This window comes from Columba livia, chromosome 2 (assembly GCF_036013475.1).
Source record: "Columba livia isolate bColLiv1 breed racing homer chromosome 2, bColLiv1.pat.W.v2, whole genome shotgun sequence".
Taxonomy (NCBI): Eukaryota; Metazoa; Chordata; class Aves; order Columbiformes; family Columbidae; genus Columba; species Columba livia.
Window position 1 is genome coordinate 140,444,432 of NC_088603.1, and position 23,063 is coordinate 140,467,494.

A 23,063-nucleotide genomic window follows, 5' to 3' on the forward strand; every position below is an offset into this window, starting at 1 on the left:
GTGTAGCTGGAAGCCCCCACAGCAGAGTGTGCACAGGCTCTGCATGTCCCTGTCTTTGCAGGGACCCTTTTTGCTTCTCTTGGGTCTCTGGGCCTTCTCCTCTTGTCTCTCAAGGCTCCTAGCTACCTGCCAGGGAGGACATCCTCAGGGAGACAGGCACCTGGCCCAGGGAAAGACAGGTAGCATGTCAGGCAGACAGCTGGAGAGCATCTCTGTATGGGAATATATATAAATATATAATATATATAAATATATTATATATATTTATATATTATATATATAAATATATAAAGGGTGAGTGTCATGAGGATGGAGCCAGGCTCTTCTTGGTGACAACCAATGATAGGACAAGGGGTAATGGGTATAAACTTGAACACAGGAGGTTCCATTTAAATTTGAGAAGAAACTTCTTCACAGTGAGGGTGACAGAGCACTGGAACAGGCTGCCCAGGGAGGTTGTGGAGTCTCCTAATCTGGACACATTCCTGTGTAACCTTATCTAGGTGTTCCTGCTCCAGCAGGGGGATTTGGCTTGATGACCTTTTGAGGTCCCTTCCAATGCCTGACATTCTGTGATTCTGTGAATTGTCAACCAGACAGAGAAGTGCCTTCGTGGAAAGGAAACCTTTCCCCAAGAAGCTGATGGATCTCCTAGGCTTGGAGACTATGCACCCCACCACAGTGGCCTCACAGGGGTGTCAGGAAGTGAGGGAGGAGAGAGGCTTGAAAGGGAGCAGCAAGGAAGGAGGAGGATGAGAGTGAGGAGTCGAGAGCGCTTGAGGAAAACCTATGATTGACTGACTCACAGAAGACGGAGCTACCTTATAACATGAACTGACATGGCGCGCCTTTCATGTAGTGTGAAATAGCTGAGGGCTCTGTGTTTCTGTTACACAAAGATGCTGATTTCCATAGACTGGAGCTTTCTAGGGCAGTAATTAAGCTTTAAATGGAGAGATCAAATTTAGAATAAATATCTTATTAACCTTGACAAAGCACAATTTTTCTGCGCAGCTCACAGCAAAAGGGAAAGTGAGTATGAAGGATGGGATAGAACAGAGACTGGCTTTCCTGCGTGCTGCAGGGTAGTGTCTGGCGCTTGGAATATCTGCTCAGCTGGAGGGGCCCGAGCACACACCCACCACCTCCTTGCAGAAACCACCAAGCTGTAGGCTATTTCAATGGTAAACAAAGATTTTCTGCTCTTTTCTCCCTGGAACTGGGAACACACTACAGTGTGGCCATGGAAGCAAAAATCCCAGGGAACAAAAAAAGGAAGATTTGTCCTGCACCCCAGACATAAGGCTCTGAGCCCTGCACAGGGAGATGGGATTTTCCACTTCCGTTTTTGTTTTTTTTTTCTAAATACCATCATTGCCTCAGGTTAAATGTGCAAAGACCCCAGAAACAAAGTCCTGAACACGACGCTGCCCCCAGCCACATGTGGTAACCACCCTGTCATTGAATGCAAAGTCCAGATGTTTGCCAGCCGTAAGATTATCTGGCCTGCCTGCTCTGGTCTTACTCTTCTTTGGTCCCTCTAGAAAAGATGATTTGTGAGTTTAACGTAAGACAGACAGGAAACACTGGCTATGTTTTCTATTTGTCAAAGCTACCATTTCTGAAAGCAGCACAAAGAGGAGCTTGACCTCTCTCGCGTGTGCCTTTGTGAGGCAGTAGAAGAGAAATGCCAAGACGCCTTTGTAGTGGAGAGAACTTTTCCTAAGGCTATAGCAGAGTTAAGCTGGGCGTTTATTTCTGAAATTACTCCATTGATGCTCTTATGCAAATGAAACGTGAATCCTTGAAAAGAGAGACACTGTACTAACTGACTGAAACAAGACAGAGCAAGAACTAGCTAGCATGAGGTTGGCCCAGTTGACAAGATAATAACAGCTGAAAGGATGTAGGTCGACTTCCCAAGACTGGCATAACTAGTCTTTACCGCCGTGAAGCAACTAAATAGCAGCTTGCAAAACCTACTTTGCTGTTTTGTTGGTGCTGTTGTGTAATGAGACAAACAGAAATATTTGTCTAATAGAAACAAAAGCAAATGCAACTAATGCAGCATATTCATGTTGGATACTTGGCTACTGGATCCTCAGGAGCAGTTGCTCATGTAAGGTTAGCTCAGGAGGGTGCTTAAACATACTGCCAAGCTCCCATCACTCATATTGCTGAAGCCTTGGATTTGGACTGCTTTTATATGTATGTGGGAAGTTTTGGAGCATCAGTGAATGGTGCCAGTACACAGACAAGGCAGTAATCTTTAACTCCTTGATTTCTGATGGAGAGTGGGCAGCAGCATCCCAGGCTGAAATGGGAAGTCCCCAACTAGTGAGTGCCTGGTTCCTCATGGCCCATGTGCTGTGACAAACAGGTTGCTCGCTTTGGCAGGGTGTGGTACAGGCTCTGCGTGGATTTGACAACTAGGAGACATCCAGCCTTAAGAGCTGAACTTCTCTTCACTCTCCCTGTCTCTCCCTGGTGACAGCAAAGCCACCACTGGATGTTCTGGACTCCCTGGTCCAGGAGGTGTTCCATGTTTGCAGAGCCGTGGAGCCTACAAGGAAGAGCTGGGGTTCAGGTTCCTGGCTCCCCAGTGGCAGGCGTGCTTGGCTCACACCTTTCCTGCTGCTCCATCTCCACATGGGATGAGATAAGGAAGCTCAGAGTCTGGCCCAAAGGCAGGTTGCTGCTGGCTTTAATGAAAACAGGCCCTTTGAGGATCCCAGCACATGTGCTGGAGGCAGCTGTGCTTGTATCGCTGTGCCAGGCGAGATGTCAGGGGCTGGGTTTCCCTCTCCTGTGGGGCTGGAGCAGAGAGCGTAAGATAACCAACTGAGCTGACAGTGCGAGGAGAGGCTGTGAGTGCTTAAGTACCCAGTTCCACACAGCTGAGACTAAGATGGCCTTGCTGAAGACAAAGCACGCACCGCTCCCTCAGTTCCCTCTGCTCCTCAGAAAACTGCCTGCAAACAGCTGTGCAAGACTGCAGAGTTCTCACACTTGTTAAGTATGATGGCTCCTAAGAAGACTACCCTGGACAGCAATGGTGCCATGACCTCTGGAGAGAGCCAGGAAGGTGTGAGGTCGCAGATCTGCTGCAGGGCTCCTTCCCCTGCAACTACAGAATTCCACGTTTTACCACCAAGTAGTAAACTTGCAAATTCTTTCTCTTTTATTGGCTCTTAGCAGGACTGTGAGCACAATTTTCCTTGCAGATCAGAGGAACAACTCCCAGGCGGATTTAGAGATTGCCTTCCAGGCGTCCAGCACTGCCATGCTGCAGTGCCCCAGCCTATCTTATTCCACTTCACTGCATTTAATTGTGACTCCCCAGAGCTCCGGCTGGGGATGGAGCCTGCAAGCCACCTGCTGCAGAGAGGGCTGAAATGCTGCTGACTCCTTTTGGTTTCCTTTGAGCCTGGCAAAGTAGATGACAGATGTCTCTCCTTTCAGGAAACCTTTCTGTTCTGCTGTTCCCACTTTCTTGCTCTCTCCAGCCTCTCTTCCATGACCATACACACTTCAGTACCTGCCTTTTCCACCTTTTCATCTGGCTTCCCAGTTTGGCTTTCCACTTTCAAATCTTTTTGTACACTCATCTCATCATTAGCTGCAGAATCTCCCCGAGTGTTAGCACAAGCTCCAGCTGCTCCACTGACTTTTATCTCCACTTTCTTCTCCTCTTCATCTTTTGTCTGCCCTGGACTCTTTCCAGTCTGTTTCCTTAAGTGCAGACTGTCGCATACAAAGCCGTAGCATTGTCTCTGACCTAATTTTCTATTTCCATTAGTGTTTTAAAAGGAGGGTAGAGACTCCGCTTTTCTCCTGTTGTAAAGAGATTTCAGGGAAGAGAAGGGTGCAAGTGCGCTGGTGGTTTGGACATACTCAGCACTTGCTGGTGTCTGACCCAGTAGGAAGGGAGGTGTGAACTGGCCGGTCAGCCTGGCTCCATCCCTGGTAACTCAAATGCTGGCAGCAAGACCTTTTGGATTCATGTATCAGCCTGAGATTAGAAACAGAGGCATTCTCCCAAGTACTTTCCAATTCATTCCTCAAGAGAAGAGTGAATAAAATATGGCATTAGCTTTCAAAGTTAATTGTCCAAGTCTAATATTGTCTGGGGGTCAAATGCCAGATGTCCTAGCAGTAGTGACTGATCTTTCATCACGGGAACTGTATTGCCAAAGGGCAAGAGTTCCCTTCACTGCCACATTTACTTAGGAGACGGCTATTTTCCCCTAAGATTTTGATATGAAAGCCTTCAGGAGTTTCTACTCTGCCCTGCCTCCACCTCCTGACTGCTGTAGGTCAATGACTCACCACTGATTTTCACACATGAGCAATAAGCATGCAGAGACGATGTTTTACACCCAGTAGGAATTGTGTAAGCTGAGCTCTATGCAGGGTTTGGTCATCTTGATGATCTGTATGAAACAAATCCCCTTTGCAGTGGAGGTGAAGGCCTTCAAGATTCAGGGAATGTTTAAAAAAAAAAAAGGTAGAGAGTCCAGGAGAATGGCAAGAGGCCTGTGTCTGTTGGAGAGGAAGGTAAATGAAACAAAGATCTTTGTCAGGAGCTCCTGACCTGAGCACAGACCAGACTAACACTATTTCTTTCTTCATTTCAGCAAGCTATACGCAAGCAAAAGTTTTGTGTCTTTATCTGACTGAGTCCATATAATGGTTTGGGTTGGAAGGAACCTTAAAGATCATCTAATTCCAACCCCCCTGCAATGAGCAGGGACACCTTCCACTTGACCAGGTTGCTCAAAGTCCCATCCAGCCTGACCTTGAACACTTCCAGGGATGGAGCATCCGCAGCTTCTCTGGGCAGCAACAGGGCAGCAGGATTCTTTTATGCTTGCTTCTGGTCTCCCAGTGAAGCATTTTGGTTATTCTGCTTGAATGGGTTGTTAATATCAACAGATGCCTTTCTGGGCACTGGCATTTTGTCAGCCAAACACAGTGGGAAGCATGAGGTGGGGACAGAAGCACAGGCAGCCTTGCTACCTCAAGCCCCAGGAGGACAGAGGGTTGTTATGCACAGCAGCAGGGGAGGGGAGCGATGTCTCAGGATTTAAATGCACACATAAGCAGATATATACACACATATATACACATATATATACATATCTACCTCAGTTACACGAGTTATGTTTTGTTTGTTTGCAGATGAATGCTCCAGTTCCCCTCCACAATACATTTTTGTTTTCTGTGAAGCTTCGGGACTCAAGAGAAACTTGCTGGAGAGAGAAAGTTTCCCTTTTGCAGGTTTCTAGCTGGGGGTAGAGAGGGGCTTGAGCTATTTCTAACCAGAAATGTTAAGAGGAAACCTTGTGTAATCGAGCTTGGCCCTTGTAGCTGTTAACAGTAGTTGGTGGAAAAGTTATGAAAATATTTCTGAAACATTTTATGCAACTAGACAGGACTGTGTGGCAGGACTTTGCTTCTTTCCACCATGGTGTAATGTCAGTGATGATCATGTTTCTTCCTGTGTTAGCAAAGGAGGTGCCCCAGCCTGCTGGGAAGGATGGAGTTCAAAGGCTGGTCACTACCTAATGTCACCTTCACAGAGTCCTGGTGTTTGTGACTGCCAAAATAGTGTCATCCTGCTCCTATGCATCTCTCTCACTCCTTGGATACTGAGCAGAAATTTTATGCTCCTGAATAAGAGTGGTGAATGTTAGAAGAACAGCAATTTTAATGTTGTTATAAGACTTACTACACAACAGGCAAAGCTGAGAAAAAAAAGATGAACAAAACTCCATGAACCTGGATTAGTCCTCTTTTATCCTTTTATCTCAGGATGACACTGAGATCACCCACAAACTCATACTATATTCACCTGAGACATGAGCTTTCAAATCCTTGCCATGCTACGTGTCCCCTTGATGGCCCTTGTATCTGGTTGGCTTCTTTATATTTCAGTCCTTGCTGGCCTGGCTGGTGGGTGTCACAGCAATTTAATGCCCGATGAGGCACTGTGAAGGCAAACACAGGAGATGTTAGCTGCTGTGGCGAGGTTTTGAGGTAGATGGTATACCCTGGGGCAAGGGGCTGTCATTGCCACAGTCCGGCCAAAGGCTTTTTCCCACCCAGCACTGCAGCTGGAGCAGAGATTTCTGAGGGTGGACACTGTGCAGCCAAGGGCACTGGAACAAGCTGCCCAGGGAAGTGGTGGAGTCACCATCCCTGAAGGTGTTTAAAAGATGTGTAGATGAGGCTCTTATGGACATGGTTTAGAGACAGTGCTCTCGAGGGTCTTTTCCAACCAAAACGATTTTGTGATTCTCCTGTGCATGGAGGCTCCAGCCGCTCTCACTCAGCTGAAACATTAACATTGACCTCCTCTTTGCATTGAGCAGCTGCCATTATGAAGAGCTGCAGACATGCCTATGTTCTTGCAGGTGGCACAGCTTAGGCTGCACCCCGTGTGGTTGCTTCAGAGGCAATGGCAGAAATGCAGAGGGCAGTGCAGAGCCATGATGAAAATCAGCCTCTTTTAATAAGGGGCTGATTATTTTTCATTTAGACATAAAATGGTTGGATCCTTTGGGAAAATTGCCTTGCAAGCACAGACCTAGACCTAAGCTGTAATTTGCTCTCACTGTGTGCCAGAGGAATCCCACTGTCTTCAAAAGAGCATGTAGTGCAGATAAGGACGATGCACCCAGGTAGCAGAGAGCTGATTTCTTCCTTAGGCAGTCTTTCCCTTTCAGCATCTCCTTGTGCAATCATCAGCTCCTGGCTGAGTTACTATGGTAATAAGAGTATATCATGGGCATTATACTCACTCACTCTCACCAGGGTTGCAAGAGAGGAAAAATAGCAGAGCAAGATGCTTAACTTCTTAGTTTCCTGTACACCCATGCTAAGAGTTGGGGAAATAACTGGAAAAGACTGGAAAGGGCTGGAAAGGACTGGAAGTCTCTATGTCTTCCATGCCCTGCTACCTGTGTTTCACTTGCAGTGTGGTGGCAGAGCCAGACACTCCTGCCCATGCCCCGGAGATGTCCCCTGCACAGCACCCTTGGCTTCTGCCAACTGATGTGCCCAAAGAGCAGCATGTGGCTGTGCCACGAAGACAAGGGCTGTGTTGTGGGTTCTGGGAGCACAAGGGGCCAGTGCTTCATTCTCAGAGTGCCGCTGGTGCCTCTGAGAGGGCTTTGAGGGAGTGGGGCAGAACACTGGTGGTGAACGCTGACCCTGTCCCGGCGTGCTGGGCTGCAGGCGCCCAGAGGGGCTCGCTGCTCCCTGGCGCAGGACCTGGGCTCACCCTGCTGCCAGCAGGCATCAGGGTGGCTCTTGTCAAGGGAGAAGGAGAGGATGTGGGTGCAAGAAAGCTATGCTGGAGCCGGTCAGACTCACAGCCTGGATGCCTACACGTGGGCTATGACATGGGCCAAAAACTATGTGGGGATCCAGATTGTAATGCCTGCTGTGTGAACACTGTCAAATCTGCCTTTCTTCTAGGGTCTAGAGGCTCACAAAAAAATCCTTCCACTGGTGTAGAAACCGTTTCACACAGCGTGGGTTGTTAAATGGCACCTTATGCAGAGAGTGTAAAAGCGTATGCAGGAGGTGGAGGACTCTGAGGTCCTAGTCTTGCAGCCCCAAGCTCTGCTGTCTTCCAGCATCAGTGCTTCAGCCAGACTATTTTTATCACTGGGCTGCAGTTTTTACTTACTATTCTTATCCTTTGTTACTGATTACTCTGATTATAACAGAATTTAAACTTGCTCAACACATTAGTGATTCTGTGTCACACAGTGTAAATCAGAGAATGGTGTTGGCAGCCAAAGCTCAGGAGCAAAGTCTATGTGGGCCTGGCCTGGGCTTGGCACAGGAGAATAATGCATTGTGTTAGGACCAGGCACTGTCAGTTTTTATGACAGAACATATAAGAGCCCACAGTGGTTTTTTCTTTTTACTTGACTGAACAGTCAATCAGGAAGAGTTTCTAAGTCACCATCGCAAATAGCCAGAAGAGGCAAATCCAACAAGCTGTTGGGACTGATTTTCCTGCAAAGATGTAGTTCAAAAAGCTGTTCTTATTTACATTATTCATGCACATTTTTCTAGTTCTAAAGGATTCATTAGGGCATATAATGCACTATTTTTAATCAAATGAGCTAATTTCTGAGCTTCTACTTTGCCATAATCCACTAGTTGTTTTTTTTTTTTTTCTTGCATCTTTTGGAATTCTTGTTCAACAAGTTTGCAGGAATTTAATCTACATTGGTCTGTTGACACTATCTTGAAGAAGAGAACCACATGAATTAGCCACACTGGGTTACCGAGATCTTTAGGAGCCAGAAGACAGAAATTTGGATGTAAATTCCTGAGCGACCTCTGCTCCTCCCCTGGAGGGAGAGATGGGCAATGCTTCCAAAACAAAGAGCCTTTCCCCTGTCCGCACCCCTGCACAAGGGTCTGCCAGGTCTAACGAGGCCCCTGCCATGTCAGCTGGGGCAACTGGAGCCACTCCAAGCACCTTGATGCCATCCCCTGCAAAGAACATGAGCTGAGCTGCTGGGTGAGGCGGCTGCTCCACACTTGGAGGGCAGTGCAGTCCCGTTTCAGTGAGCAGACGGATGGCAAGTGAGCCCCAGGAAAGGGCTGGAGACCATTTAAGCTGCACCTGCAGCCAGCAATGGGTAGCTACAAGCTGTCAGTCCTGTCGCAGACAAGCTATCATTTATCCTCCAGCACAACCACATCTTGGTCTTTAATGTGTAGTTAAGAGAAAGAATTACTACAGTGGTAAGGACTGCATTTGCACTTAAATGAATTTTTAAACATCTTCTTGTTTAAATTTCCTGATGGAATAGACATGTCTGTCTGTGAAAAAATTGAAAACCAATAAATAACACACCCACTCAGTGTTTCACCTCAGGAAAGGTCACATTATGAAACATCCGTCTGTTCATCAAGTTAAAGTTCCTATTTGATGGAAGAGAGATTATTTGGATTCAAGGACTAGTAGCAGAACTGATAGTGTGATGGGTCTCCAAGTTAAAACAAAAGCATTAGAAGCCAGAGCGGTGCTGCAGGAGCAGCTGCCTCCTGCGGGAAACACGTAGATTCTCACTGCTTCGACACTTACCCAAAATAATTATGAGCATGTTTATAATATAGCACAGTCACTGAACCTCTTCTAAACTCAGACATTCTTACTGGCAACAGTGCTTTGGACTTTGGGACTGCTCTCCACGGGGATTCTGGCCCGGGTACTCCCGCAATGGACTCATGCTGGCAGAGGTATGTCACGATCTGGTAAGAATGACAGCACCGGGGCCGCTCACAACCCTCTACTCTCCCTCTGCCCAGCCCTCTAGAACAACTCCATGACACACCCATTGCTGCCTCCTTGGAATCGCTGTGTCTAAGCTGAGGAGCCTGGGGCACTGCCCAGGTCCTGGAGCCATGTGTGCAAGGAAACCCCGCTCTGGTTGGGATGGACATAGGGTGACAGGCTTCCGAGCCGTGAGACAACTGAAACTGCTGCATGCTGAAAAGCAATATATGGTGCATACTTTGGGAACTCTCCTGAGAGCCGCAGCACAGCAGAGCTGAGGAACTGCATGTGAAATCCCCTTCTTCTGCCAGATGTGGGGACACATAAATGTTCAGGGACACTGCATTTCCCAGGCTGCCAGCTGGGGCTCAGCACTACGGAGGTGCAGAAATCAGAGACAAAACAGGGAAGGGGTTTTACTGGGCCAAGCTGGGAAGCTTCATTCATGTTCAGCATGATTCTGAAAGCTGCCTGGTACCTGTGGGAGGCAGAAAGCTGGGTGGGGAGTGGAGGGGGAGGCTTGTGGGAGCAGCACGCAGGTGGCAGAGTCTCTGGGGTGGCTTGTTGGACGTGCTGTGGTGGAGTCCTGGACTGCAGGCTGGGCTGAAGTATGGTCTGTGTTTGCCTTGTGGGACACAGCAGCAGGACAGAGGGAATGTTGCTTCATTTCCAACTTCATGATTAGGACATAAGCCCATTATTAGAACACAAACTATTGTGCTCATGCTACTCTTGCTCCGTGTTTTGCATGACCTGGGTGCTCTTTACTGGCACAAGTGCATTCCAACAAAGCAGTGTTGTAGACATCACCTCCTGTAATGGGGGGGGCATGACAATCTTCTGAAGCAGGTTTGCTTTCTGCAAGGCCGTCAGGGTCAGCTTAGGGACACAACACGAGAACTTTTGGACAAAAGCACTGGACCCATGCCTAGCTAGCCGTGAAATGTGGTCTTTATCCTTTGTGCTCCCATTCTCTTTTTTGCTTGGCCTGACCCTATTTGAATGCGGCAGCTCTATTAGCTGCCTCAGCCCTGTGTGCAAGGACAGACAGACCAGCTCTCCTGGAAAATTATTCACCTATCAGTGCGTGTGTGCTCAAAACAGAGGCAGAGCCACAACAGCAATTCCAGGAGTGATTTAATGTGAAGGTGCTGCTGGCATTCATTGTGGCACAAACATGTATGCATCACAGTCATGCATTTTCTCAGCACATCAATTGTCTTAGAGACAGACCAGGATGACTTTATATATGCTGCATTTCTGCCATACCTCTGTCATAGTAGAAGGCAAAGCTGGAATAATGAGGCCTGTGCCGACTCACAGCACAGCCATAAATCCTAGGAATGCTTCCGAGGCAAGTTAAAACATGTTAGCAATTATCATGACTGACAGGTACTCTGCAGCCACCAATGAGGAGCATACTGATGAATACTAAAAATCTCTTAGCAGAAGAGTTACAACTGTGGCTGTCAACATGGCTATAATTAGGCAACACTAAGTGAAATGGCTTATTCACAGATGTACTCCCTTGAGAACCCGCAGATCTGGATTGTTGTACAAAGGAAGGGACTAGAAAGGGCTGTTCCCTCTTTGTGCTGTGGGGCCTCCAGACGCCAGCCAAAATGGGACCCAAGTGGAGCAGGTATGGGACTTGAGCAGGAGCAGGGTCAGTCTGCCTCTCAACCCAAGCCATCACACTTGGCATTCCCCTTCTGCCTTCTTTTTCAGGGCCTTCAAGCATCTCACAAGTACCAGAGTTATGCCTCTCAAACACCCAGGGGTATTAATCACTTGAAAGATGAGTTAATAATCTCTGAGTTGTTGAAACATGCTGAAGGACAAGCTGCTAAATTTTCATTGCACAGTGGGGAAGTGTTCCTCTGGCTGGGAGATCAGGTTGATGACAAGTTCAGAAGTCCCCAGGGATGCAGATGAAGAGACAGAAGTTTTGTGTGTGAGCAGGAACAGTCACTTATAAATATAAAACCTCCTGTGGAAAAGTCAGGCAGTGTTAAAAGAGACCCATACCTCCCTGCTTAAGGATTAATCTTTGCATAAAGGCTAATTGTTGCTGCATAATTTCTCCAGCGCCTAAAACAAGCAGATCTTTCTTGAGCATCATGCCTTTGATTTTTAGTTTAGAGAAAACACCCATGAAACATTTGTGGACAGAAATAGCTCTCCATTTACCATTGAGTTTTTGTGTATTTATCATGCTGGATAACGCAGCTCTGATCTTGGTCTTTACATGTGACACCACTTCTTGCAGTGAAAGGAGCTCACCCTTGGGGGTGTCACACCGGCCTGAGATGAACTGGGCTGGAACATCCCTGCCAGGGTGAAGAAACAGCAGCAGCAACAACAATAGTGAAGGATACTAAACTACCATTAAGTCAGCCTTGACTGTAGTGCTGGCATCAGCCTGACTCCATCCTGGGTGCTGCAGACTATACTGCATTTCCACAATAATAGAATACATCTCCTTTCAGCCTTGCTTAGAGCTGTTGTCTTGGGAACAGAAAATTTCCACTCACTCCTCAAAATGCTGATCTGTCGAGTCATTTTTCAGGTGAGCTGTTGTTAAATCTCACTGGGTGTGTTGCCACATCCTGTTTGTGCAGGAGTGAAGGGCTGAGTTGTTACCAGTGCCCTGCGCGCCCGTTCTAACAGCAAATGGCCTTGGGTTAAGAAGCAGGAATTTGTAATTCCAGAGATGCCTTGAATCCCTGCTTCCTACAGGATTTGGTCCACAAAGGCTCAGCACCATTCAGGAACTTTCCAAGAGATGACAGATTCACATGGGTTCATGCTTTACACCAAGGCTCTCCCTGCAACTGGTGTGCCTGCAGTCAGGATTTAGGACCAGATCATTAATACTGGGTAGCTCCAGACTTGTTCTCAAGTCGGGGCTTGGCCAGGATCAGATTGATCTATGAAACTGTTTGTTCCACTCCTGAGGAAGGCAATGGAAAACATGAAGGACTGAATTAACCTAAGGGTAAGTAATTGCAGAATTCAAATTTCCAGGCCATTTTACTCCTTCCTTTCGTGTTTCAGAGATCTGCCACCCACCTGGGGTGGCAATATGTTGTCACTATCAGTACACCTGTATGGAGGAAAAGCAGAAAAGCATCTCCCTCCTGTGAGTCAGTGTGCTCCCGTCTGAAACATTCCGTTTGATTAGCAAAGAGTCTTGTAAGTATGTCTTTTTCCTCCATCTGGCAGTTTGATCCGTGTTGCCCTGTCACCACTTTTGATGGATTCATTTCACATGTAATGAAAGACTATCTCACGGGTGTTAAAAAAGCAGCAGCAAGGCAGTTGCTAGCACTCCAGAGCAGAGACCTTCAACCAGTGGCTCTGCTGGCTGTTTTTAGCTACTGTATGGTAGGAGGAGGACCTCACCTAGCAGCAGTCTTGATCCTTATGTTTGCTATACTGGAAACACTTTTGACAGTATAAATGAGCGTATTCAATGGTGACCGATACCAGAACAAAAGAGCAGGACTCAGCACACCCCAATGTTTTCATGTGCAAAGTGAGCACCACCCACACAGGCTTGTGAGAGAAAGAGGTGCAGAGGTGACGCCCACACTGTTAGGGACAACTACAGGCAAGGGAAGGGTAGAGGTTAACTTTCAAATGAGAAGTGGGAGTACAGCTCTCAGATGAGTCAGTGAGGAAGAGCCCCCGCAGAGGAGTCTCACACCTCTTACTGCCTTGCAGAACTGCTCCTTGCTGCCTCTTTGCTCCTGTCCTACTTTCTAGGAAAGTTGCAAAGGTTCACTGCATTCTCATAATGCCCCCAACAGCAATTCTGAGCAACCTGCACTATCACAGCACTCATTAAGCCATCAGCTATACAAAGAGAAACCTACAGATGACACACAAAGCTTTCCATGGGCGCTCCTCCTTGCTTGAGTAAGAGCAGAGCCTGGGCTGTGTGGGCTGGAGAAGGGGCATATATGAGAGCTTCTGCAAATCATGCAAGAGTGTACCAGGCAGAATGTTCTTTTGTATTTCTGTGCAGAAAATGATGGAGCAGAGAAGATGAAGAATTATTCTGAAAACTCCACTTTGGGCCTCCTACTGCTCAGAGGCCAAGGTCTGTCACTGTGCCAGAAGTATGTAACCAGAGATGTTTGTGTCAAGAACAGACCTACGATGAACATCACTTGAAAAGTGAGAACCCAGCATTTATATGGCCTCATGGTCCAGAAGTGTGTTACATCCTATAGACAGACCCATACATGCAATGTAAATAGCATTATGGTACCCTTCTTACATGACCTAGCCTGCAGACTTTCATCCTACAGGTGGCCAGACACACTTGCCCAAGTGTCCACGGTCCTTAGGGAACAGGACGGATGGAAAAACAACAGTGAACAGAGTGATTTGGTCTGCCACATTCTGTCCAACTCTCCTTTCCTTTCAGAGCCACCTGGTCCTCAAGCAAGAACTTTTAGTTACAGCAAAACAATAGCCTATCAGAATTTCAGAAAAAGTCTGTAGTGTTTTCCCCTGAAGACCTAACTCTTCTGCTCAGTCACTCAGTCAGAGGCTCACTGGGCAGGGAGGGATCCCTGGGACAGGAACTGAAGGATGAAAACCCCTCTATTCCTACCCTGGAAGGCAGACTCACTCAGCTAAAGGCAAGTGAATCTGTAGTTTTGAGGCTGAAACAAAATAAACTTTAGCGAAAGAAAAGTCCCCAAACTGGACTTGCTGTATTTTCTACTTACTTGATTTATGCTGAAGTAATCACTGCATAAGATGGAGAAATCTGGTTGCTTTGGTTTGCTGCTGGAGAAAGGCTGTTACTAGCTCTGAGACACACCGAGCTGGTTCAGAACAGCCCTATCACGCACTGTGATTTGCTCCCTGTGTGGGGGGTGGTGAGTACAATGTCTGTTGGGTACCCACCCAACACTCTGGCTGACAGCAGATGATCCCTCGGCAGATTCAGGTAAGTTTCTGCTTAGGGGGGCCACATAGCCCCATTGTGCTTGTCCCTGAACATTTGAGTTTTTCTTCTTTTCTACAGGATTCAGGGTAGCAATGTACCCTCCTTGACCAACAGAAATAAACTGATGTCAAATGTACACTAGTCTCAAGAGTCTCTGCAGAAAAAACTGGCTCACTTAGGAATTTCACTGTCGTTCACAGAATGATTAAACAATCCAGGTTGGCAGGCACCTCTGGAGGTTGTTTCCAACAGCCTGCTCAGGCAGGGTCAGCTACAGCAGGCGGCTCAGGATGGTGTACAGTTGGGCTTTGAGTATCTCCAAGCATGGAAACTCCAGAACCTCCCTGGGCAACCTGTGCCAGTGTTTAGCTATCCTTACATTAAAATGGTTTTTCTCTTACCTTTAAGTGGAATCTCCTGTATTTCAAACTATGCTGCTTCCTTCTTGTCCTTTCACTGGGTGCTACTGAGAAGAGTCTGGCTCCATCTTATTTATCTTTGCAAATCCTCGACTTGCCCTGTAACAAGAGAGAGGATCAAAGGGACTCTATTGCTAGGAGACACAGTCCCCACTTCCTGATCCACGGCAACCACTTTGAATTCACAGCTCTAATCTGTTTGCATGTTTCATTTTAATCAAACAGTAGGCACCACCTGTACCATTGAAATTAAGATCCTTAAGAGCTCCTGAAAATAACTCAGTTGCAGTTCTTTAAAGCAAATTATTAGTATGCTTCTGTTCTCCCCTACACTTCATTTGCACTTGCAAGTTTCCATTCGAGGATGCTGTAAAAATGCCAGCACAATATGCAGTCCCTCTTACACCCTACAGCCAGACTAATGATGTGGGGCTGATTCCTCATGACAGCTGCAAGTCAACATGTTTGCAACCAGTCAAGAAGCATCATTCACTCATTCAGCTTCCAACACAGGCTTGTTTGTAAAGCTTCTCCTGGTTGCTAGGGTAAAGGAGAGTCTAAATGGACTGGGAGTTTACCCTTACATTTATGTTGTCACAAGACAAATACCAGTTTGTTCCCTACCAAGGATTGCTAATGTCTATCACCTTGCTATTTATGTAGCCCAAGCACCAGAACTCTCCTGATGTCCTGCCCCTTGTGCACAGGAGCCCCTGGGAGGAAACCATTGCTAAGTATTTCTCAGGCAAGACTGACAGTTTAACAAGACTCACCTATTATTATAAAATAATCTGTACAATTAAAACTACTTTAATAGGCTGGTATTGAGGACATGCTGGAGAATGTATGACAGGGAAATCTGAACTAAAACCTAAACCAGAAAAACATTGGATTACAAACATATCAAGCAATATTTTGAAACTGGTTGCTTGGCAATACCAACTGCTCTGATAGTTATAGACCTTTACATTTTATGTCCAAATTTATAGTTGACCAGACCATGATCTTTTACCATCACCATTTTAAGAATTTTTAAAGCTCTTCCTTTGCTCTGATACATTTAAAAATACAAGAGTGCCCCTCAGCCTTCATTTTGTGGGGCTAAACAAGCCCAGTTCCTTTAGGCAATGCTAACAAAATACATTTGCTATTCTCACATTGACTTTTGCAGCTCTCTCTGCACATGGTGCAGTCTTGAGTTCCTCTTAAGCACAGGTTCCCTGAACTGCACACAGATGAATTCTGGGTATACGTGTCTGGGAATATGTCAATGCTCTGCTTTAGAAAGATCTCTTTGGATACAGATAGTATCTGTTTGACGTTTTCATAGCCATCCCATCACAGCTCAGCTATGATCAGCTATTACCCTCATTCCTTCCTCTCTGCAGCACTCTTAGGGCTCTGGGTAGCCTTTTCACAGCAGACACTCTTCTCAAGGTCCAGCTGATCTGACACAGCTTTAGCTGACCGCCAGCAGGTTTCACAGCTACTTCCTGAGCGCACAAGAGAGACACCTCCCATAGGTGATTCACTCCAGATCCTTGTCTGAAGTAGTGGGGCTGAACTTCCAGAAGTGTGTTTCTTTCTGTATTTCTAATAAAGAGGCCTTAATAAGAAGCTTTAGTTTTGACATCTAACATCCAAGTAGCTCTTACCCTCATACGTGGTTTGTATTCTGCCCTAGCAGATGCCACCTTATTTCCACTGCTTTAGTCGCCAGCAACATGCAGTGCTTTTAATATTCCTACCCCTTCTGTGCTGACAATACTTCAAAACTTCCTTAGTATGTGCCACGGTAATAAATGAAAATCTTTAAGAGGATCAGGCCCAACACCTTGAGGCATTCCAGTATTAATTTCATTCTCACTCAGTAGTTCTTTTCCCAAGTAGACTTGTGCTGGTTCCTTATTCACTTTGATACCCAGTTCTAAGGGTATCTTGTCCAGTCCAGTATCATCACAAATGATCAAATCAACCTGGCTTAGCAAGTTAGCTCATCAGCTTAGAATCCAAGTAAATGAGTTACACCTGGAAAATCAAAAAGAGATAGCAGCTGAGTTTGCCCCAATCATTTTATCTACATATTTTTTTACTTACCTTCAGGTCTTAATTATTCTTTTCTTCAAAATTTGTTCTAAAGATTGCCCACGATTGCAGAAAGACTGATAAGTCTCTGACTGCCAAGATAGTCTTTGTCTTTTTAATAAGCATGGGTACGGTGCCTACTGTTCTGCTGTCAGATGGGAGCACTCCCAGATTTAAAAATCTCTCTTCCTAGATCAGCAGTTTTATACACCAGTTCTTCAAAACTCTTGCTGTAGATAATTTTATTTCTTCTCTCAATTTGAGCACACTGAGCGCTGTGGTCTTCTCTCCCACTGCAGTTACGGTCACTCCTGTGTCTCCACCTTTTTTCCAGCCAGCCGCCCCAGCTTTATTTTGTGGTGTAGCCAGAGCAGGAAAGGAAGTATTCCTTTGTTGTGTGAACAGCTTCTGCAGGTTCCCTCTGAAAAGATACACATCACGTAGAGATAGTGTTACATACCCGATCACCTTCTGCTATTCACTTTTTCACTTACCTAAAGCACTGTAACCTTTTACAAATTTATAGACCTCTCTACTGATGAACTCTGAGACAGAACTGAGGAGTCCTACCAATGTGAGGCTGAAGATGGCACATTAAACTCCAAGGAGGCTATTAACAAAGTACCTGAGGAAGCAGCTCAACCTGGAATAAAGGTAAAACTGTTTAGTTAAAGACTTTGGCTTTGACAGAAGCTATAATACACATGAGTTTACCCGCAGGGGGCAGCAGGAGGTCCAGGAGGCCTATTTTTTCCCACCACAGACTGAGAATTTAGCATAAAGGGTATCCTTTGGTGCCTGTCCAAGCCAACATCAAAACTCCCTCTGGTTTTAATCGCATCCTGTATTTGCAGAGTGCTTTTTGCTTGCTCAGAGCTGAACAGAACTACCTACATGCTCTTTTGCACAGGCATTAGTACCAGTTTGGTGCCAAGAAAATGGACTAGATTGTCACAAAGGACCTTATCCAGCTACTAATTGCACCGTAAGAGATTTCTAAAAGCACACAGCAGACTGCATGCACACAGTCGATTTCCACGTTCTGTATTGACTGATCGTTCTCACAGCCAGCATTTAGGGAACTTGGCAAGGACTGCTGGATAAGTGGGTCTGTGCTAGAGAGGGGCATTCTCCACTTCACTTGGTTGTCTCGGTTGATTAACCGTGAGGTGGCAGTGCTCCCCAATCCCATGCTCTCGAGCATCCTTACAATGTGTAAAGGTTTCTTCCTTTCCTCAAGCACTGGTTTTATGTTAGACAAAGCAGCAGAATCTGGATAATTCATCTGCTGCTAATTTGGTGGAAAATTACATCATCTGGTGAACTGTTCTAGGAATTAATGTGATTCTGAGTTTTTACCTTAGTTTTATTAACCTTTGGCTGTGTAGTCTGTGTGCTGTGAAGTCTTGTGTATCCAGACCAGCTGGACATTCTTACCAGTGCATTTGGGAATAAAATGCATTTTGCAACATGTTAAACTTAACTCAGAAGTTCCTATGCGAGTCCATTAGTTACGGCAGCAGAATTCCAGCAGCTTGGCACCAGCCCCCGAGAAGCGAGTGTGCAGCGTCCTTGCGAGAGCAACGCTGGCCAGAAAAGGACGAGTGCTGTGTAAGGTCACACACGCAGATTCCCAGAAGCTCTCTGTCTCTACAGGATGCTCTACCGCACTCCTGGGCCTCATTTGAGCTGATGATTGCTTAATGTGCCGTGCTCTATGAGGGGTTTGCCACACATGGAAAGGGACTGCGACAGGACCAAATGCAGGTTCATCGGTGACCTCTTGTGAGCAGCAGGCATGCTACAGGCTGGCAGTGTCACAGCCGTGAGTTACAGCCATTGTGGAGCTGCTCCTCAATCTAACACGCTTCAGCAAGGCCCAGACACTGACCAGCAGGTGGGAACTCCTGGAGGCGCCCAGACTGAAACCCATCCAGAGCTGGGGCACCTGCAAAGGCTGGTGGAGCTTTAGCCCGTCCAGCCAGACATCGCAGCTTTGCAGAAGAGCAAAAAAATTCTACAAACAAGCAAATACTTTTGAATGTAAGAGTGAAATAGGTATAAAAATGAATTATTTTAATGTAAGGAAGATCACATGGTTCCTGCTCATGGAATAATAAGACCATTTAACCATGGAATATACTTGTTTGGCACTGTTTGGCATGTTTGTAAACTACATTATAGAGATGTTTTAGTGTGCCTTTATAGAATATGAATGAGGGCAGGATATTTGTAAAGCTAATATTTTACATCCCTACAGTTCTAGTAATATTGTAGTGTAAATACATTACCTAGTATGAGAAGATGGATTGTTTTGTGAAACCAAGCCACATATACGGTTTACAAATGCATAGATAAATTTTATACTATTTTTCAAAATTATTAAACACAAATTTGGGGAGAGGAAAAAGAAATCTGATGTCTGTCATTTGATTATTGCTATGGCTCCGTTAGGGTAGGATCAAGCTTGTATCTTCCCAGTTTATACTGTGAAGGCAAATGGTGTGTCCTTCATAGTTTTAATGGTCTGGTGACTCTTTAAAAGGATGAACTACCAAAAAGTTCAGGTCTAGAAACCAGGAAATGCTGAGGTCCTGCAGCAGATACTGGGAGGTTCCCTGGCTCTGAGGCCCTTACAGGAATGGCTCCCTCGTGCTTGTGCTGTTTATTGAAAGTCATTTCACTGCAGTCTGCAGCTGAATGATTGATTCTCAGATGTGGGATTTTTTTTATTATGTTAACTTAGCAACAGGAAGGTGCACTTAGGTATACAAGCCAAACAATAAACATTTTATAGTGGGGTATTGAATTTTCTACCAACTTGGCGTCTCATCCAGATTTCCTGTCAGAAACATAACACACTATAAAAACTGCGAAGTTTTGGTGGTTCAGGAAAACCTGTGTTTTATGCTGGTTTCCAGACTTACTGAAGCCCGTTGACAGTGTGCAGGAGTTATAATCCAGTTTACATCTGGAGCAAAGTGTTTGTCTTGGTGGTATTTTTGGAACAGCCTATATGGCCGCCAAAGACAGAGCAGGGGAGACAGAGAGCAGGGCATTCACATGACATCTGAGAAGTTAGCAAATGCACAGCTAGCTGAGAGTGAGAAATACCTGCATGCTAACTTCTGAGCTAATAACGCAATTTTCAAAGCACTAAAGTGCTCAAGAATGATGTAATTCAACCTTACTGCTTCTATGGCTTGTTTATCACTTACGGTGGAGATGGAATATAGCTACTTCTAATTTACATGACAGCATGTACGCCCCAGCTGAAGCCTTGCTTCCATCCCACGGGGATATACACTGAACACCTCAGCATCTGGCACCTATCCATGCACTTGCATCTCTAGTCTGAGTTACATACATTTTGATTCTTGCTAGCTTTACTGGTGGGATGTGAGGTAGAATCCAATATCTTGCTTTTACTAAAAACCAGAGGTCAAAATTGGTTATTTTTTTCAGAGTTGCCAACATTAATTTCCAGTCATAATTCCTGGTCTTTGACCTTATTTTGGTTTGGTCTGTCAACTGAGGTTGAAACTTTATCAAAAAAACCTGAACCCTGTCAAACCACCAAATCGGAAAATTTGGAAAGACCACCACAGACCTCCTTGCCAGATATGTAGCACCAGGCTGTGGTTCAGATCAGCCCTGCTCAGTCTGTAATTTTGTGCCAATAAACCAGCCATCACAGAGCCTGCAGGCTATTTGGTAACGTGGCACCTCTCACCTCAGTTAGGCTTGAAGGTTCCCATAGGGTTATTCAAACATGCTAATGAACCAGAAGCCCTTTTGTTTAAGCCTGGGCAGCAGGATCACTTTGCCGTGTATGTGGGATGAATGCAAAGCAAAAATCAGCTCCTGTCCCAGAGGTACCACATTTGGACAAGCCACAGGTGAGAGCAGAAGCAGAAGGTGAGATGAGTCCTGCAGGTAGAAACTCCTCACTGCTGCCAGTTCAGGCATCCAGGCACTGTACAGCAATGCCTGACATTGGAGCTCCAGTCATTTACTGATTCGTTCTGTGAAAAAGAAGAAGAAATAGTTTATTTTACTAGAAATTATAACCTATGTGTCTCAGAGATGTAGAAGCCACCGCTAAATGTGCTGGCATTCAGGAAAAGCTACAGCTGACCAGAAATTATATCCTGTGGGTCCAAGAAAGCGTCAGCACAAAATCAGTTCAAACTGAAGGCTAAACCTTCGCAGGCCTTCCTTTCAGTGAGCCTTGGCAGAAACATAAGCATTGCCGAATCTCACTGGAAACAGAAGCAAAGCAGAAAGCCTCACGCTGCTGAGACAGCTGGTCTGTGGGACCCCCTAGAGCAGCAGTTTCTTCTGGAAGCCTTGTGGTCCAGCCAGTCTCAGGCTATGGTGGAAATGGGCTCCCAGACACTCCCACAGACATTTCTTGTGCTATTGAATAGGCAAAATGGGAACTCTCAGGCACTCTCTCCACAACATGTTACTGATTTGTCACAGGAACTGCAGGGTAACATGATTATATGAATTAGTCTGAAAGGCAGCTGGTCAGCTGACAGGAATTTTCTGCTTGCTGGTTTGTTCTAGATAGAGAATTGATCTTCATTACATGCCCTATGAAGCATATTTGGACTACCTTCCCAAAGCCAACTTAATCTGTTCCTGAAACCCAAGCAGTGTTTTCATGTGCATCACCGCTGTACATAAAGGAAAACCTGCAGCTCACTAAAAGCTTGGGTTTCAGGGCTTGAAATTTTTTGCTGTGTTCATGTGAAAAAGCAATCCCAGAAACCAAACCTATATAAGCAAATGTTTCCATCATCTGCTGTGTCTCCTCTCCACCCTGCTGGCCCTTCTTGAGAACTCACTCCAAAGGTTTTCCAGAGCTGTGCTATCATTTTCAGTTTGTCGATCTCTAACTTCACACAAATTGAAAATTCTTTTCTTCTTATCCATCTATACAAGGCAGTCTCCCCAAACACACAGCTTAGTCACTTCCCAAACCTGTAAGATTTTCAGTGAAAAAGAGCAGCTGATTTTCATTGCTTCAGCATTCCAGCCTCTCGGAAAGAAACCAGGGCAATCAGAAGTTGTGGTTTTCCTGTCCCTCTAGATAAGCTGCTTCCCTGCTGGAGCTATAGCAATGCTCTCTGATACTTATACATCTCAAGTGAACTCCAAAAATGCAGCACAAATATTAAAAAACAAACAAACAAACCCCAACAACAACCAAAACCAAGATCCACAACTAAGTGCATGTCATGAAGACTGTAAGGGGAGGATTCTTTTGATATAAATTTAGTCAAAGATCCTCAAAATGAATCACTTGAGGAGTAAGGAAAATGGGATTTAACAGCAGGTGTCTTCCTGCTTCTCGCTGCAGACAGCAGAGCATGACTGGGCACAGGGAAGCAGCGTGCTGTCAACTATAAACTGCCTGCTTGTTAGCTCCAGAGAACTGCTTGCTGTGCAGACACACACAAGTGGTGTGAGGTGGATACAAATGCTGGGAGGCTGAAAAGAGGAGTCTGGAGCAGAGTGCCGGTGGCAGCCATGGACATGCTGGCAGGATGGAGCTGGGCCCTGGGTTATGGAGGGCTCTGACAGTGCAGGGCAGGGCTGGCAGCTGCTCCTCGCACTGCCTGGGCAGGGAAATCCCCATGGGTGTCTTTTTATTTCTCTGTGTAAAAGTGGCAGGATGGATTGGCCCACATTTCTAAGACTGTACTGCTGTGTGCTTGTAGTGCCTGAAAGCTGCCTTCCCTGACAGAATTCAAATGGCCTGGGGGACAAGTCAGAGGTTGCGGTAGCAGAGCCCACTGCAAACTGAAAATAAAAGGCAATTTTGTACGAATTACAGTGATCTCTTTTATTTTAGAGGTGTGCTTTTCCCCCCACCAGCAGAAAATGCTGGGTTCTTAGGTTTGCAAACATCCGACATCTTGCAGACTGCAAAAAATACCTGCTCTGCTCATGCACACAAAGAATACGAAGCCTCCCAAGCCAGGGAACAGAAGTGTCACACGCAGCTATCAAGAGGCAGAACTGTGGTCTGGCTGCACACTGAGCTCCTGGTTCTGTCACCAAATAACATTGAGCTGTATGGCTCCCTGGCTCTGTCACTTCAGTGTCCCTCGGATTGCTACGGCACTCATCTTTACATGCCCAGGGCTTCTGTCATCATGACACGGAGCTACCACAGAGACACCAACCCCATCCAACCAAAGCAAGAAGCCTGTGGTACAGATGCGCCGTAATGCACACACATGAGGGGTGCAATCGTGGTTGCACAGTCAATCTC

General features: G+C 45.9%; 1 long non-coding RNA gene across 1 annotated transcript; it reads right to left on the minus strand.

Moving 5' to 3' along the window:
* Positions 1 to 1,738: 1,738 nt before the first annotated feature.
* On the minus strand, positions 1,739 to 21,298 carry LOC110355240 (uncharacterized). The gene is made up of 4 exons (XR_002407750.2): positions 20,511 to 21,298; positions 16,790 to 17,198; positions 14,675 to 14,791; positions 1,739 to 5,990 (listed from the first exon to the last, which is right to left on the minus strand). It is a non-coding gene; the product is annotated as an uncharacterized LOC110355240 (long non-coding RNA).
* Between the last annotated feature and the right edge of the window lie 1,765 nt (positions 21,299 to 23,063).